Below are 17309 nucleotides of genomic sequence, written 5' to 3'. Positions count from 1 at the left end.
TAGATCCAGGTTACTGATATTTTCCGGATTTTATTGAATACTTATGGGCCATAAGTATTGGGAAATACAAATACTTATCCTTCAGATGAAGCACCTCAGAGTGCCATGGACATTATGAAGAATGTACATGGTGAGCAATGCTTGAAGGGTATGAGACGATTGTTTCAATGGGCAAAAGTGACTACTAATGGCACTCTAGACCCGGATAGGTTGAAACAAATTATAGTAACCTATGGGAGATATGTGAAGGATAATAATCTGGAACAGAGTCTTGATTTGTGGATTAAAACAGGTAAATTACTTCAGTATAAGAAAAAGTTAGAAGAGTTAGGACAAACTCAAAAACAAATGGCTCTAATTAATATGGATGATTTTAAAGATGCATACATATCTTGACAGGAAACAATGATACATAGAGGTCCCAAGAAAACCAAAGGGTATCCTTACTGGGCATGTCCAAATTGTAGACATTGTAACCCACCAGATGATACACTATGTCCAATTAGTCAAATACCTTGGTACTATAAATGTAAGCCCTGTAAAAAAAAAAAAAAAAAAGAACCAAATGTTAGGAAATCTGTTAAATCTAAAAAGTTAATCAGTAAATGGTTGCCAGTGTTAAAAAAATAAAAGACCTACTAATTATACCTGAAGATGTGCATGCCACAGACTAATATATTGGTAGACTAAAAATTGTACAGCATGTAATGTCAAGAGACCAAAAATGTCTCCTAAAACTTTTTTATGTATGGTCTCAAGCTTGGCATCTGCACCTCCAGTGTATAATTTACTTAAGAATTTGGTCTCTGCAAACTATATCCGGTGTACACATAAGATGCTGTCACACCTGGTGTAGTTGCTGACGGACCTAATCCAGTGCGCCAAAAGTTGCGCTGAACCACTGCATGATATAAAAAATTCAGAACTGTTAACATAACAGTTACAGAACTCCCTGATGTTAAACAACAATTTATGAAGTTCATTAAAAATGTAAAAAAAAAAATTAAAAATAATTTAAACCTGAAAATAAAATCCAAAAAGGGTTATAAGTTTTCTGGATCCTGCTTAGTGATGGACAATTGGACTCAGGTGGCATGGAAATGCAAACATATAACCAGCTGGTGGTAATCTATTCTTTACTCTTTTTTGCCTTCCCATGTGGGCTGGTCTGGTCCGTCATTAGGTAAAACTGGGGTCCAAAGGTCTCAGTTTCAGGCTGCTTTTGTCAAAGTCTCAGTTTCAGGCTGCTTTTGTCTCTGAAACTGCATGCTTATCAAATTGTATAAAAAGATTATTCATGAATTGTAGTCAGTGTGTTTGCACTTTTCTGTCATTTTGTGTCACAGAATAGCAAAATATATAGTCTGTAAATTAGATTGGTAAATATGTATTGAATCAGTGGCTACAAATGACTTATAGACTTCAATGGAAGTGTGTAATATAATGTATTATGTAAGTTCTAATGGTTTATCATTAAACTCCAGCTAACCCCTGCTCGGAGTTGGGAGAGTGCTGGCTCACTCTCAGTGTTTTATTTGTGTGTGTAAAATAGTATTCTCTTAATATAAAGTTTTGGATAAGTATAATGAAATGTGTTGTGGCCAAATAAATATTGCCTCAGCCAATAGCAAAGGGCTGTCATAAAACTAAAAATATGACATGTATTTGTATTAAAAAGATCTCCACAGTAAAATTAATATCTCTGTGTCTAAAAGAGTAACAGTTCATAGGTAGATAATTAAAAACATGTTACAAATGTAAGAAAATATTTTCTTTAATGTACAGCTCGTTACTGTTCCAGTTACAGGTGTAATGAAATGCCAGAGAATCAGGAAGTGTTTGGGTAACTATTACAAGGGGTAGGGCCAAGTGATGAGGTAAACTACGTATGAGAAGTGGGCAGAACTGTAGTCATAGTCCATACCCCTAAGATAGAAGTCTGCCCTCATGATACAATCACATTTACATGGTATAAAATCAAAACTGTAACTGTAAACTGTAACAATACATAAATGATACCTCTGAAAGATGTTAGGTGAACATACATTAACATTGCATTACTGCTGATGCTCGGCATATAACAGTAAAGGAGGGAGGTTTATTTTAGAAATATCTCTCTGACGCACCTTACAACAGCTTAAGTCATTTCTAAAATGAATCACCTATTGTACAAAATACATTCCAAGGGCATCACAGAAAACTAAGTTTTATATGATGCCATCAAAAGAACAACAAGTGTAAGGTATTTTTAAATAGAACCCAAATGTCAAGCCTTATTGCTATTCATATATAAAAAAGAAATGTAGGGTACATAGAAATAAGTTATAATATGCACAAAACAAAGTACAATTTCTAGGACACTGCATTTCTGCTTATAGTAAGCATATCACTACAAAAAGGAGGAAAATTATTTCAAAAGTTAAACCTCCTCAAACAGGTAAACAACTCATATCCTTTTAGGACTAATCACTTATTGCAAAAAGTGGATTGTAGGCGCATCACAGAAACTACAAGTGTTATATGATGCCCTAAAGGGACAAAATGCACAAGGTGCATTACTCATGACACAAGAACAGCTAGATGCTTTTTGTCAGATAAAAACAGACATAATATCAGCACCAGCACTGGGACTTCCTGATTATGCAAGGCCTTTCAACTTGTTTTGTTGTAAAGTTTCAGGCTATGCGCAAAAAAATATTACTCAGTACAGTTAAACCCAGTCATACGGGCAGCACCAACATGTGTCAAGTCAGTAGCAGCAGCAGCGTTACTGTTAGACAAGGCTGCTGATATTGTTCTGGGTCATCTCTTAACTGTACAGGTGCCTCACTCAGTGACTGAAATTCTGAACCAAGCGCAGACTAAACATTTATCTGCTGCTAGACTAACCAAATATGAAGTAGCATTGCTTACACCATCCAATGTCACCATCAAACGTTGTACTTCTTTGAACCCAGCTACATTATTGCCGCTGGTTTCAAAAGAGGGGAATGGTGCGAGTGATGATGAAATGACAGGCACAGAAAACCAATCAAATTTTTCAATTTCTATACACGATCAAGAACATGATTGTATAGAGTTAATGACCCTTGAAGCCGCAAGTACACCAGACATACAGGAACATCCTCTATTAAATGCAGATTTACATTTATTTGTGGATGGCTCCAGGTACTATGTGGATGGGGAACCGCATACAGGTTATGACTATGTGGTTATCTGGAAGAGCAGAGATTTTATAGGCTCTTCAGGAAAACCAATAAAACATGCATACTGTATTAGGGCATTATTTGCTGCCTTTCAATTGCCAAAGAAATTAGCCGTTATAAAGGTCAAAGCGCACACTAAAGAGGATAATGCAGAGGTCAGAGGAAATGCTCTAGCTGATCAGGCTGCAAAAGCTGCAGCAGTCCAGCCTCTGCCAGACACTCAGGTGATGTTAACTGTCACACCAGAGTCATTAGACTTATAGTTATTGTGCAAATTACAAGCACAGGCCTTAGGCAAGGAGAAAAAGGATTGGGAAAAATTAGGTGGGCGAATACACGGTGACAGGTGGATGGTGGAGAACCGTATCTGTTTACCACGCTCACTTTACCCAGTCTTAGCACAAATATTGCATAAAAAAAACTCACCAATCAAGAGATGCAATGGTGAGGATTCTGAACCAGCATTGGGTGGCACCAGGTTTCACACAGGCAGCACAGGCTTATGTTGCAGGGTGTGTAGCTTGTGCTTTACATAACCCAGGAAAGGTTGTGAAGGTACCAGCAAAAAGTACCCCACAAACTTGCTACCCCTTTCAAAGATTACAAATAGACTTTATCCAGTTGCCCAAATGTTCTGGGTATGAAAATGTACTTGTGTGCAAAGATCTATTTTCAAATTATGTCAAGTCTTGGCGTTGTAAAGCAGCAAACGCCAAAAACAGTTGCAAAGAAGTTAATGCAAGAAGTAATATGTAGATATGGAGTACCTTAAGTTATTGAAAGCAACAGAGGTACCCAGTTCACAGGAGAAGTATTAGGCAAAATTCTGTCAGATCTGGGTGTTACTCAGGCCTTTTACACTCCCTATAGGCAAAGTAGTAAACATGTAGAAAAACGTATCTATTACCTTAAAACTAAAGCTATAAAAATAAGTTACAGAAACAGGCAAAACATGGCTAGAAGGTTTACCCATTGCTTTGTTCTCACAAATACTTCAAGTGGAAAGCATAGGTTAATACCATATGAAAACTTGTTCGGTATTGTTGCTAGGACAGTATTTTATTTTCCACAGCAACTGCAACATGAACATGGTAACTTAACTTATTATGTAATGCATATATAACAGCAACTAACCAAATTGCACGGCAAAGTTTTTGATTCTATTCCAGATGCCAACTGTTCCCAAGACTCACATGAACTAAAGCAAGGTGATTGGGTGGTCACTAAGAAAAAGAAAGTCTCTTGAACCCAGATTCAAAGGACCGTTTTAAGTTCTGTTGACTACCGCCACTTCAGTCACGTTGAGTGGAAGAGACTCGTGAATAGACGCATCTCATTGCAAGAAAGTGACAAAGGAAGTATTATCCAATCACGATACATAATCAAAATATATAGATACAATTTATGAGGCCCCAGGCCATATAAGGGTCTGGGGGATGTATAATGTGTTACTCAGTTCTTCTTGTTAGCATGGTTATTCTTATATTAACAGTAATAATTGACCCTTACTTATATGAGAAGTTAAGTGATAGTGCAATAATCAGTAACTATGCCAAAAATAACAGAACAAAAGGGAATACACATAGGATGTCAACAATTACCCAGGTAAAGACAAATAGGCATAAAAGATGCTGGTCATTGAATGTAAAACAGGACTAATATAAACAGTTATCACCAATTGTTTACTGTATCTGCAGGCTAGTATGTCACTTTGCAGACCATGTATGAAGTAAAATGTTGAACTTATTTAATAAATTATACTAGCCCAAAAGATATTATTGAAGAAAAGATGAATGAAGTAATACAGTTGAAAAATCAGTTCGCTACTAATCATAATTAGACCAGTGTATTTCCAGATAATTTCTTTTCTTGGTTTTATAAACACTATACAACCAATTGCTTTTCAGAAATATTATCTATTGTTGCTAAGGAACTTGTTTTGCTATTAATTGCATATGTTAAGGCTTATTATGTGGATACTGACACTAAAATGTTTTTCTACCTAAGGCATTGCTGAAACTGCTAAACCGCAACCAATTTATATGAAACTTATTGGAAGAGCTATAATATATAACTCCACATCACACTACTGTGAAAGCTGCCATACAAGATACTCAAAAGCTGTCCCTGCTGTTATGATGATGTGATCTAAAGAAACATTGCTGTCACAATATTGAGTCAAAAAGACTTTCAAGGACTATTGAGCAAGGACTATGGACATTATGATGATTCCATCTTCAGAAGATACCTCTAATTTATGAACTCTTATAATAATTTAAAAGTTAGGGATAAGAGAATAGGGAACATTGATCCTGCATAAGTATAGGGGTGTTGAATGGATTAGCCCATGTCTCGAGTGCCCTTAAGGCACACTTGATGTGAAAGTAGGTGTCCCTATAGAATCAATGGCCAGGTAAAGGAAGGGTAAAATAGAGGTAAAAATTGTAAACAAAGAGGGGAAATTGATAAAGATGGAAACCATCTTTGTTCATAGACTCCATATTGCTAAGCTGTTTATAATTGTTTATCAGATCAGAGTTGATATAGGAAAGAACTGCAAGGCGTTGCACTTTGAGTGAACTATATTGAAACCTTCTTATGATCTATTTTTATTACTTTTCTGAGTAAAATGTAAATGTCAGCAGCTAGACATATGGGCTTCACAGGTGTCCAGTAGTTTGCGGTAAGAGAGGTGTGAAAACATAACTAGACATAGCATGTCTCACATTTAGCAAAATTCCCCTAACTAACCCATTTAAAAGCACATACAGTATAAAATAATATAGGCGTTGGCAAATATATTACGTATAAGATAGGAGTTTTATTAACCAATAGGATTAAGCTTTGTGTAAGGAAATTACGACACTGTATGCAAATATGTATTCCTTTATAATGTGCTGTTTCCAGGAAATAAAACCTGCTTCTGCATCTGCTTCTGTTTCTGCTATTTCCTACTTCACTTTATTTAACTGATAACTGGCTGCAGCCATGAATGAACCTGATGCTGACCGATTGAGTGTGTGCTTGAGCTTGGATCAGCGAGGGGTGCCCTGTCCTGGGGTTACCTTTATCAATACCATTGAACAAAATTGCGCCTCATGTTCTCCAAATGTCCTAAGCATCTGTCACATAGCCCCTGTGTGTCCCCACACATTGCACCACATCACTGCACTACATGATTACACTAAATGCCCTTTATATTGCACTACACTATGTACATGCCCCTATATGCTGCACTACATAACTACACTATCCCCTATACACTGCGCTACATTACATGCTCCTATACACTACACTACGTACATGCCCCTATATGCTGCACTACATTACTACAGTATCCCCTATACACTGCACTACTTTACATGCTCCTATACACTACACTACGTACATGCCCCTATATGCTGCACTACATTACTACACTATCCCCTATATGCTGCACTACACTACTACACCACCCCTATATGCTGCACTACATTACATGCTCCTATACACTGCACTACATACCTATATGCTGTACTATATATTACTTCATTACACTACACTACATCTGCATTACCAACAATAACACTACATTACTATTACTACACTATCCTCTGTACTACAATACATGCCTACCATGAGGAAGATCTTTACTTCCTTGTCCTGTGGAGCCCTGGACACAGTTGAATGATGGACTCAGTGGAGGGACGGGGACAGGCCTGGTCTGCAGCAGCACATGGGTGGCTGGTCCTGGAACAGGGACCAGCCACCACATACAGCAGATCACTTACAGAGGAGGCGGGTGCAGCAGAAATTGAATACAGTCCACTCACTGATACTCTGCTGTCCCGCCACTTCTCCTCCAGCCGGACTGTCTTCTAGTCACTGGAGGGCGGAGGGTCGCTGCCGTATAGCTGGGACAGCGTGCAGGGATAGAACAGTGTCCCTGAGCGGCTTTGGCAGGCGGAGCATCGAGGGTGAGTGGCGGCTGTGAAAGGCGGACTCGGGAGGCGCGGCTTCAACCAGTGCTCCAAGGAGAGCCCGGCTTCTGTGTAACAGCTCCACCCCGCGTCCGCCTCTCACAGCTGCACAGCTCCGTGTCCTGTGTCCTTCTGCTTCACAGTTCACTGACAGGCACCAAGCGGAGCTGCGCTTGCATCGCAGCTGCTTCCTTTGACTGTACCCGCCGGGTCTCTCAGCGCCCCTCTAAATCCTGCGCCTAGGTCACATGCCCCCCTAGCCCCCCCCCCCTAGTTTCGGCCCTGGAGATGGTGTCATAGAGAAAGATGAGAGGGGGGAGAGAGAGAGAGGAGTGGGGTGGGAGAGAGATACAGTTTCAGGGGGAGAGACAATATCAGGGACAGAGTTTCCAAAGACTGTTAACCTGTACACAGTAAGTATCACAAGCTTACCTTCTTCGACGCAGTTCTTCCTCCTTTTTCTCAGTAGTTCAGTGCATGGTGGGAAGAAGATAATAAAAATATCGTTAGTACAGTAGTAGGATTCGCATGTTCGCAACATGTCACAGCAATGCCTAACAAAGTGTTTCTGTTTCTCTAAATCTGATGTTTCAGATACAGCCTACAGTACAGTATACTGTAGATGTCTGGAATTGAGTACTGTCAGGCAGGGGCAAAAGTAGAACTTTGAGGGCCCCATAGCAAAACCTTCAAAGTCCCTGAAAGAGAAGGGGCAGGGGGAGAGAGTCTACAGTGTACAATGTAGTATAGCAATGTACAGTGCACTGTATAATGCAACAGTAACGAGCCTTGAAACTCCCCCCCCCCCCCCCCCCCCCACCTCTGTTATCACTACAAAGTCCCATACAGGAGCAGGAGAGTGGGAGAGCAAGAGAGAGAAACGTCAATACTGTACAGAACTGTAAGAAACACTCACTGTACTGTACAATACTGTCAAATAATGTTCAAGCAGTAAGCACATTGCAGTAACCACCACAGCACAATAATGTACTGTAAGTAAAGTACTGTAACGCACCTTTTTTATTGATGAGTGAATGACCGTATTCTCTCGTCACCCTTCTTCACATTGAAGGTCGTGTCCAATAGATGCCACAGTTTGAAGTCACCAGTTGCTGTGCTGTTACAGTATGCCTCTCCATGGTTTTATTCTGGGCATCCGTAGCAATCCATTTAAAGTGTCCTTCAGCTTTACAAAGTCAACATGTCCCATCTTGAATCGGGCATAGCACCGTGACAGTATGTCCTTGTGCAAATTGTCGGGGATTGCAAATTTTCCTCGTTGCCCATCAAAGTTGACCTTATTGCTCCAATTCAAGTACAGTTCAAATGCAACATGTTCTTGGAAAACAAGTTGTGCATAACGATGCATCTCTCGATGGCCTGCTTCATACAGAGTGTAGTCACCGTCAGCGGTTATTACACTCAATGGCATATCGGGCAAGGAGGTTCCATGCACGCGCACATTTTTAGTAGTGATGTGCACCGGAAATTTTTCGGGTTTTGTGTTTTGGTTTTGGATTCGGTTCCGCGGCCGTGTTTTGAATTCGGACTCGTTTTGCCAAAACCTCCCTGAAATGTTTTTGTCGGATTCGGATGTGTTTTGGATTCAGGTGTTTTTTTTACAAAAAACCCTAAAAAACAGCTTAAATCATAGAATTTGGGGGTCATTTTGATCCCATAGTATTATTAACCTCAATAACCATAATTTACACTCATTTTCAGTCTATTCTGAACACCTCACAATATTATTTTTAGTCCTAAAATTTGCACCGAGGTCGCTGGATGGCTTCAGCCTGTAGGACCACAAATACCAGCACTCCAATCCACCTCCTGGCAAATTTTGGACCTATCAAGCTTCCACTAGGATGAAATTCCGACACAAGTTCCTTGTTTGACTTGGACTCATCCCCTCACTGCCATTTGGTTCTCAACTGCTAAAGAGACCTAGGGGACTTATCTGGAATCCAGTCTGGTAAATTATCTTATACCTAACTGAACTTGTGGGCAAATGTGGAATAGTCTCCTAGCCAGGAATTGTGGACATCATTTTTAAAAGAGCTAACATAGTGGGATCCTACAAAGCGCTTTTTATCTTGTACAGCAATTGCTTGTGTTTTACCTTTTGAGGGGTGAGATACCCTCTATTTGATGAATGTTTATTAAATATAATAATAATTTTTTAAACTTTACTAATTGAGTTATTTATCTCACATTCGATCTCAGCCGGCGCCAGTACCTATTTCTCCTCCCATCTAGGAGTGGCACTGCAGTGTCAGACAGGATGGCACTTCAAAAAAATAGTCCCCAAACAGCACATGATGCAAAGAAAAAAAGAGGCGCACCAAGGTCGCTGTGTGACTAAGCTAAGCGACACAAGTGGCCGACACAAACACCTGGCCCATCTAGGAGTGGCACTGCAGTGTCAGACAGGATGGCACTTAAAAAAAATTATCCCCAAACAGCACACGATGCAAAGAAAAAAAAGAGGGCGCACCAAGGTCGCTGTGTGACTAAGCTAAGCGACACAAGTGGCCGACACAAACACCTGGCCCATCTAGGAGTGGCACTGCAGTGTCTGACAGGATGGCACTTCAAAAAAATTGTCCCCAAACAGCACATGATGCAAAGAAAAAAAAAGGCGCACCAAGGTCGCTGTGTGACTAAGCTAAGCGACACAAGTGGCCGACACAAACACCTGGCCCATCTAGGAGTGGCACTGCAGTGTCAGACAGGATGGCACTTAAAAAAATAGTCCCCAAATAGCACATGATGCAAAGAAAAAAAGAGGTGCACCAAAGTCGCTGTGTGACTAAGCTAAGCGACCCAAGTGGCCGACACAAACACCTGGCCCATTTAGGAGTGGCACTGCAGTGTCAGACAGGATGGCAATTTAAAAAATAGTCCCCAAACAGAACATGATGCAAAGAAAAAAAGAGGTGCAATGAGGTAGCTGTGTGACTAAGCTAAGCGACCCAAGTGGCCGACACAAACACCTGGCCCATCTAGGAGTGGCACTGCAGTGTCAGACAGGATGGCAGATTTAAAAAATAGTCCCCAAACAGCACATGATGCAAAGATAAAAAGAGGTGCAATGAGGTAGCTGTGTGACTAAGCTAAGCGACCCAAGTGGCCGACACAAACACCAGAACATCTAGGAGTGGCACTGCAGTTTTCTAGCGAGAGGATGAGTGCTTCCATCCTCATGTGAATCTGAACCACTAGCCATGAACATAGGCCAAGGCCTCAGTCGTTCCTTGCCACTCCGTGTCGTAAATGGCATATTGGCAAGTTTACGCTTCTCATCAGACGCTTTTAATTTTAATTTTTGGGTCATTTAACTGAACTTTTGTTTTTTGGATTGTACATGCTCTCTACTATGACATTGGGCATCGGCCTTGGCAGACGACGTTGATGGCATTTCATCGTCTCGGCCATGACTAGTGGCAGCAGCTTCAGCACGAGGTGGAAGTGGATCTTGATCTTTCCCTATTTTAACCTCCACATTTTTGTTCTCCATTTTTTAATGTGTGGAATTATATGCCAGTATCAATAGCAATGGCCTACTACTATATATACTGCGCACAACTGAAATGCACCACAGGTATGGATGGATAGTATACTTGAAGACACAGAGGTAGGTAGAGCAGTGGCCTTCCGTACAGTACTGCTATATATACTCGTGGTCACTGTCAGCAAACTGCAAAACTAAAATGCACCACAGGTATAGAATCTAGATGGATAGTATACTTGACGACACAGAGGTAGGTAGAGCAGTGGCCTTCCGTACCGTACTGCTATATATACTGGTGGTCACTGTCAGCAAACTGCAAAACTAAAATGCACCACAGGTATAGAATCTAGATGGATAGTATACTTGACGACACAGAGGTAGGTAGAGCAGTGGCCTTCCGTACCGTACTGCTATATATACTGGTGGTCACTGTCAGCAAACTGCAAAACTAAAATGCACCACAGGTATAGAATCTAGATGGATAGTATACTTGACGACACAGAGGTAGGTAGAGCAGTGGCCTTCCGTACCATACTGCTATATATACTGGTGGTCACTGTCAGCAAAACTCTGCACTGTACTCCTCCTATATAATACTGCTGGTCCCCAGTCCCCACAATAAAGCAGTGTGAGTACAGATATATGCAGCACACTGAGCACAGATATGGAGCGTTTTTCAGGCAGACAACGTATAATACTGGTGGTCACTGGTCAGCAAAACTCTTCACTGTACTCCTCCTATATAATACTGCTGGTCCCCAGTCCCCACAATAAAGCAGTGTGAGCACAGATATATGCAGCACACTGAGCACAGATATGGAGCGTTTTTCAGGCAGAGAACGTATACAACTGGTGGTCACTGATCAGCAAAACTCTGCACTGTACTCCTCCTATATAATACAGCTGCTCCCCAGTCCCCACAATTAAGCAATAAGCACAAATATTTGCATCAACATTAATAAACAGAGAGGACGCCAGCCACGTCCTGTCCCTAACATTTCCAATGCACGAGTGAAAATGGCGGCGACGCGCGGCTGCTTATATAGAATCCGAACCTCACGAGAATCCAACAGCGGGATGATGACGTTAGGGCGCGCTCGGGTTAACCGAGCAAGGCGGGAGGATCCGAGTCTGCCTCGGACACGTGTAAAAAGGGTGAAGTTGGGGGGGGTTCGGATTCCGAGGAACCGAACCCGCTCATCACTAATTTTTAGGTGTGCTGCACATTGGTGGTATTCCAGGTGAAGGTAACGTTACATTGTTCACATCTCTAGTGGACAACTGGGATGATGCAACCGTTGCAGAGTCCATGTTGTTTGAGCAGCGGGATGGTGCATTGTCTCTGTCAGGCAACCAGTAAGATGACAGTGGTGGAGTTTCTATGTTAGTCCGATGGTGGGGTGTATCTGGTGCATTGTCTCTGTCAGGCAACCGGTAAGATGGCAGTGGTGTTGTGTCCATGACAGTCAAGTGATGGGATGCAACTGTTTCTGTGTCCATGCTGGGCAATTGGTCAGATGCAGCTGGTGTCATCTCCAATTCAGGAAAGTGGAAAGATGTGTTCTGTTGTGTCGTTTTCAAATCACAATCCTCTTCAGCATCAAATGCATCAGGGCAGTCAAATTCAGATTGTGCTGGCTGTGATGCTTTAATAGGTGGTCCTCCAGCAGCTTGCCATTGTTCCATTGATTGACGGATGACATCCTTCATGGCTCCAGCAATCATGTCATTCAGACCTCCCGTCAGTCCATCCATTTTTCCTGTCAGTCCATCCAGTTTTCCTGTCAGTCCATCAATTTGCGCTTGAAGGTGTCACCTTGCCCAGAAGGTCTCTCACCAGCCCTGTGCAGCTGCATTCACATGGGTTGGGATCCTTAAATTCAAGCCTCCTACGGGTCGGTGATTGCGATGCTTGTATGGGTGGTGTAGTGTCGTGAAGCTCCAAAGGGTGAAAGTCCTCATCTATGATACGTGACACATCCGTCACTGTGTGTGTTTCTTCACAGAAAACTGTTCTCTACAGCAGCATTCATGTCTTGCACCAAATATTCATTGGTTACATTGCCAATTGTGTTCTCCAAAACTTTGCATTTGGCCTTTGCATTTTTCCTTACTTTGACAACAGGAACATTTTCCTTTCCTGCTTTCTTCTTTAGAATCTGTGGCACTGCCGCAGACATTTTCTTGGTAAGTGACGCTGAACGGGCTCCAGAATAGAATGCTTTGGTTTTCACTAGTGATGAGCGGGTTCGGTTTCTCGGAAACCGAACCCCCCTGAACTTCACCTTTTTTACACGGGTCCGAGGCAGGTTAGAACCTTCCCGCCTTGCTCGGCTAACCCGAGCGTGCCCGAACGTCATCATCCCGCTGTCGGATTCTCGCGAGATTCGGATTCTATATAAGCAGCCGCGCATCGCCGCCATTTTCACTCGTGCATTGGAGATGATAGGGAGAGGACGTGGCTGGCGTCCTCTCCGTTTATTGTAGAAGTTGATTGGTTGTTTATTGCTTAATTGTGGGGAGGATTGGGGGCAGCTCTTAGGAGTACAGTGCAGAGTTTTGCTGATAAGTGACCACCAGTTTTTATCCGTTCTCTGCCTGAAAAAAACGCTCCATACCATATCTGTGCTCAGTGTGCTGCATAATATATCTGTGCTGAGTGCTCACACTGCTTAATTGTGGGGACTGGGGAGCAGCTATAGCAGGAGTGCAGTGCAGAGTTTTGCTGACAGTGACCACCAGTATACGTTTGTCTGCCTGAAAAACACTCCATATCTGTGCTCAGTGTGCTGCTTTATTGTGGGGACTGGGGACCACCAGTATAATTAATATTATATAGGAGGAGTACAGTGCAGAGTGCACTGCTGTACCTACCTCTGTGTCGTCACTCGTCATCCATTAAGTATACTATCCATCTACATTCTATACCTGTAGTGCATTTTAGTTTTGCAGTTTGCTGACAGTGTCCACCAGTATACTATATATAGCAGTACGGTAGGCCACTGCTGTACCTACCTCTGTGTCGTCACTCGTCATCCATTAAGTATACTATCCATCTACATTCTATACCTGTGGTGCATTTTAGTTTTGCAGTTTGCTGACAGTGTCCACCAGTATACTATATATAGCAGTACGGTAGGCCACTGCTGTACCTACCTCTGTGTCGTCACTCGTCATCCATTAAGTATACTATCCATCTACATTCTATACCTGTGGTGCATTTTAGTTTTGCAGTTTGCTGACAGTGTCCACCAGTATACTATATATAGCAGTACGGTAGGCCACTGCTGTACCTACCTCTGTGTTGTCACTCGTCATCCATTAAGTATACTATCCATCTACATTCTATACCTGTGGTGCATTTTAGTTGTGCGCAGTATATATAGTAGTAGGCCATTGTTATTGATACTGGCATATAATTCCACACATTAAAATATGGAGAACAAAAATGTGGAGGTTAAAATAGGGAAAGATCAAGATCCACTTCCACCTCGTGCTGAAGCTGCTGCCACTAGTCATGGCCGAGACGATGAAATGCCATCAACGTCGTCTGCCAAGGCCGATGCCCAATGTCATAGTAGAGAGCATGTAAAATCCAAAACACAAAAGTTCAGTAAAATTACCCAAAAATCAAAATTAAAAGCGTCTGAGGAGAAGCGTAAACTTGCCAATATGCCATTTACGACACAGAGTGGGAAGGAACAGCTGAGGCCCTGGCCTATGTTCATGGCTAGTGGTTCAGCTTCACATGAGGATGGAAGCACTCATCCTCTCGCTAGAAAAAAGAAAAGACTTACCGTATTTTTCGGACCATAAGACGCACCTGACCATAAGACGCACCTAGTTTTTAGAGTAGGAAAACTGGGAAAAAAATATTCTGACCTCTAAGAGATATACAGTGCAGCCTTCTGTCAGAGCCAGCATACACAGACACACACACACACACACACACACACACACACATCAGAGCGAGCATACACACACACACACACCGACAGTACCAGTGGTTCCCTGCGTCTCCTGAGAAGGGAGGAGGTGGGGGGGAGCGGGGGAGTCACATGACGCCGGCTCTGCTGCTGAGATGTGGCCGCTCTGCGCTCTGATGATGACGGCATAGCAGCAGCAGCAGCATCCAGGACCCGCCGCTACCCGCCGGCCGCCGCTACCCGACAGTACCAGTGGTTCCCTGCTCTCCTGAGGAGGGAGGAGGTATGGGGGAGCAGGGGAGTTACAGGACGCTGGCTCTGCTGCTGAGTTGTGGCCGCTCTGCTGATGACGGCGCAGCAGTAGCATCCAGGACCCGCCGCTACCCGCCAGCCTCCGCTACCCGCCGGCCGCCGCCACTATCCGCAAACGTCTTATTCGCTCCATAAGACGCACATACTTTTTCCCCCACATTTTTGGGGAGAAAAAGTGCGTCTTATGGTCCGAAAAATACGGTAAGCTGGCAAAAGCACAGCAAAGAACTGTGCGTTCTTCGAAATCACAAATCCCCAAGTAGAGTCCAATTGTGTCGGTTGCGATGCCTGACCTTCCCAACACTGGACGGGAAGAGCTTGCGCCTTCCACCATTTGCACGCCCCCTGCAAGTGCTGGAAGGAGCACCCGCAGTCCAGTTCCTGATAGTCAAATTGAAGATGTCACTGTTGAAGTACACCAGGATGAGGATATGACAGGCGCTTCTCGTATAATGTTCGTAGGGTTGCTACACTCCCCAGATTGAGGAGTGGATGTGACCTTACAAAACAACATAAAACATAAACATAGTGTGATATTGTCAACACAATTCTGGAATAAAATTCTGCTATTATAGTAAAATCGGCCTCGTACCCCAAAGAGTGGTCTACTAATAGTAGACAATCAGCATTTAGAAATGGAGCGGATCACCGATCAGATGTACTATCTCCGTTCACAATGCGGTTCTTATGGTTGTGAGCCCCTTTTCCCTCGTTCATTCACCAATGGAATATGTGGATAAAGGATGGCTGAATAGTGTATTACCATAAAAACATTTTATTGTACATTTAAAACAAAAAGTGGGTAGACAGGTGGACTCTCACCGAACAGAATGGTCTACAGTTGGAAGTAGACAAACAAGCATGTGTTATTGTAAACTGAGCGTCCCCAGGCACAATCTCCAGACGTCCATATTAGTAGACCACTCTTTGGGGTACGAGGCCGATTTTACTATAATAGCAGAATTTTATTCCAGAATTGTGTTGACAATATCACACTATGTTTATGTTTTATGTTGTTTTGTAAGGTCACATCCACTCCTCAATCTGGGGAGTGTAGCAACCCTACGAACATTATACGAGAAGCGCCTGTGATATGGTGTGGTAATTATTTCTTTTGGTTTATGTCTTGGAGTGTTGGTGACACTTTTTACCACCTGAATTCAGGCTGCTTATTAAGCGCAGTGTTTACGGTCTTTTTTCCATTTCTGCAGGATGAGGATATGGGTGTTGCTGGCGCTGGGGAGGAAATTGACAAGGAGGATTCTGATGGTGAGGTGGTTTGTTTAAGTCAGGCACCCGGGGAGACACCTGTTGTCCGTGGGAGGAATATGGCCATAGACATGCCTGGTCAAAATACAAAAAAAATCAGCTCTTCGGTGTGGAATTATTTCAACACAAATGCGGACAACAGCTGTCAAGCCATGTGTTGCCTTTGTCAAGCTGTAATAAGTAGGGGTAAGGACGTTAACCACCTCGGAACATCCTCCCTTATACGTCACCTGCAGCGCATTCATCATAAGTCAGTGACAAGTTCAAAAACTTTGGGTGACAGCGGAAGCAGTCCACTGACCACTAAATCCCTTCCTCTTGTAACCAAGCTCCTGCAAACCACACCACCAACTCCCTCAGTGTCAATTTCCTCCTTACCCAGGAAAGCCAATAATCCTGCAGGCCATGTCACTGGCAAGTCTGATGAGTCCTCTCCTGCCTGGGATTCCTCTGATGCATCCTTGAGTGTAACGCCTACTGCTGCTGGCGCTGCTGTTGTTGCTGCTGGGAGTCGATCGTCATCCCAGAGGGGAAGTCGGAAGACCACTTGTACTACTTCCAGTAAGCAATTGACTGTCCAACAGTCCTTTGCGAGGAAGATGAAATATCACAGCAGTCATCCTGCTGCAAAGCGGATAACTCAGGCCTTGGCAGCCTGGGCGGTGAGAAACGTGGTTCCGGTATCCATCGTTAATTCAGAGCCAACTATAGACTTGATTGAGGTACTGTGTCCCCGGTACCAAATACCATCTAGGTTCCATTTCTCTAGGCAGGCGATACCGAAAATGTACACAGACCTCAGAAAAAGACTCACCAGTGTCCTAAAAAATGCAGTTGTACCCAATGTCCACTTAACCACGGACATGTGGACAAGTGGAGCAGGGCAGACTCGGGACTATATGACTGTGACAGCCCACTGGGTAGAACAGCAGCGGCGGCACCAGTAGCAGCATCTCGCAAACGCCAACTCGTTCCTAGGCAGGCTACGCTTTGTATCACCGCTTTCCAGAATAGGCACACAGCTGAAAACCTCTTACGGCAACTGAGGAAGATCATCGCAGAATGGCTTACCCCAATTGGACTCTCCTGGGGATTTGTGACATCGGACAACGCCAGCAATATTGTG

Source organism: Pseudophryne corroboree, chromosome 2 (assembly GCF_028390025.1).
Source record: "Pseudophryne corroboree isolate aPseCor3 chromosome 2, aPseCor3.hap2, whole genome shotgun sequence".
In the NCBI taxonomy this organism is placed as follows: domain Eukaryota; kingdom Metazoa; phylum Chordata; class Amphibia; order Anura; family Myobatrachidae; genus Pseudophryne; species Pseudophryne corroboree.
The sequence above is the reverse complement of the archived record's forward strand: the minus strand, read 5'-3'. Positions refer to the sequence as shown.